The 2,018-nt window shown below is 47.0% G+C and overlaps 1 protein-coding gene across 11 annotated transcripts in view; it reads left to right on the top strand.

The window, feature by feature from the left end:
• The window catches only part of KTN1 (kinectin 1), a 55,900-nt gene extending 54,331 nt beyond the window's left edge, over positions 1-1,569 (top strand). For all 11 annotated transcript variants that reach the window (XM_031066256.1, XM_031066258.1, XM_031066255.1 and 8 more), the window contains one exon: positions 1,057-1,569. The gene's annotated coding sequence lies outside the window, so the exon portion shown is untranslated. The remainder of the gene's footprint in view (positions 1-1,056) is intronic.
• Positions 1,570-2,018: the final 449 nt, after the last annotated feature.

Raw genomic sequence — 2,018 nt, 5'->3', positions numbered from 1 at the left:
GGGAGGTAACTCCACCCCTCCCTGCTACTTCCTGCAGCAGGATGCCCCAAGTTTTGTTCTCCCAGAGCCTTTTTTCCTCTTTGTTTGCTCCACCAGCAAACTGTCTGCACTCCCATGCTCTGATTGCTTTGGGATGGAGGATATGGAATAACCCACAGCAGTGGCTGGGAGTGTCTGAGCACCAGCCTGTCATGAGCTCTTGAACAGTTACAGACACGTGGACAAGGCTTTAATTTTAATACTCAGCCAGCTTGGAAACCTGGTGATTCACAGAATTCACAGAATCACTGGGTTGGGAGAGATCTTCAAGATTGAGTCCAACCCAGCCCCAACAGCTCAACTCACCCCTGGCACCCAGTGCCACATCCAGGCTTTGTTAAACACACCCAGGGATGGGGACTGCACCACCTCCCTGGGCAGCCATTCCAGAACTTTCTCACTCTTTCTGTAAAACACTTTTTCCTGATATCCAACCTGTATTTCCCTTGGTGCAGCTTGAGGCTGTGATGGTTGTGTCAGTGCTGCTGGAGAAAGAGCCCAGCCCCAGCTGAGTGCAACCAACTTCACCTTTCCGGGAGTTGTAGATAAAGTTAAATAACCCAGAGTCAGCTGAAGGTTGGATAAGCTCAAGACATGGAACTTTTAAAGGAAGCTGATGCAGATTTGGGTCTGAACTGGGAACTGTTTGTTTTGGGAGGCAGCACTAACTGAGGAGTGTCAGAGCTGCTTTCATCTGCTGAGGATGGGATTTGTTGCATTCCTGATTCAGGAGCTTTTTATGCTCCTGCCTTTGTAAAGCAGGGGCAGCAGAGCTGCTTGGGTAGAGCAGGGGCTGAGGGTACCTGCGTGTCCAGGAGGGAGGGAGGGAGATGCTGCTGCACCTTGGCTGCTCTGGGAGGCTGTTCCTGCTCAGCCTCCACCACCCAGGCTCGTTCCCCTGGGCTTCCTTGTGCCTGACACCAAGGAAATGCAGGCAAGGTGCTGGAATTATGGAATTATTCTAACCCTCCTCGGGAGGCTGCTCCTCTGACCTGGTGCTTTGTGTTTCTCTTGCAGAGTGAAATCACGGGGGAATCGTTCATTTGAGGATAGCAGAAGGCATTGTATTATATTTTGCCAAATTAAAGCCTTATTTATGTTTTCACCCTTTCTACTTTGTCAGAAACACTGAACAGAGTTTTGTCTTTTCTAATCCTTGTTAGACTACTGATTTAAAGAAAAAACCCCAACTCTGTAGACACCTCCAGAGTTTAGTTTTATAATAAAAACAAACCTGTTTGGATAATTAGACCTTTACATTCCTGGAGAGACAGTAAACACATAATCTTTTATCTTATTTTGCTCAATAAAACTTGTTCAGAAAACTCCAACATGGTAAAGTCACCAGTGGGAAATGACATTTTAATACTGATGTTGTACACTGTTTTACTTAATTACATTTTTGGGATTAGCTGCCTCTGACTTCAACCTCAAGTAAACACTCCTTTTTTTTTTTTTTTTTTTTTTTTTTTTTGGTTGCTAATGTAATCAGTTTTTGTAATGGTGTCAGCAAATAAAGGGATGCTATTATTCAAGGTGTTCCTGCTCTCTTCTTTCAAGTGAGTTTGGATAACTCAGGTGAGGTTTCCACCTCTCCCCTCCCCAAAATGAGCATCAGGCTGCACCCACTGTGCTTGTTTTTGGGCAGAGGAGGAGGCACCAGGTTTTAAAAAAGACAAGAAATCCCCATCAAAGGGCCATGTAAATTGTGGTTCTGTGCCATGTGTTGTCTTTGGGGAAGATCAGGGAGTGCCAGGGGGGGAACAGCTGGAAACACTGGATGTGACAAAGCCAGTGGTGAGCAGAGTGTGTCCATCTGCCCCAAATCCACCCCCTGGGTGGGATCTGGGCTGGAAGGAGTTCTGGGACAGGGTTTGGATGCTCTGTTCCCTTGTGCTTTGTTGGGAGTAAGTGTGGGCAGGGTCTTTGATGGGACAGGGATTCTGTGGGGAGATCAGGTGGCCCCTCCTCTGTATGTC

The sequence above is a fragment of the Geospiza fortis genome, unplaced genomic scaffold (assembly GCF_000277835.1).
Source record: "Geospiza fortis unplaced genomic scaffold, GeoFor_1.0 scaffold23, whole genome shotgun sequence".
Taxonomy (NCBI): domain Eukaryota; kingdom Metazoa; phylum Chordata; class Aves; order Passeriformes; family Thraupidae; genus Geospiza; species Geospiza fortis.
Note: the sequence above shows the minus strand (reverse complement) of the source record. Positions and strands in the feature narration are given on the sequence as shown.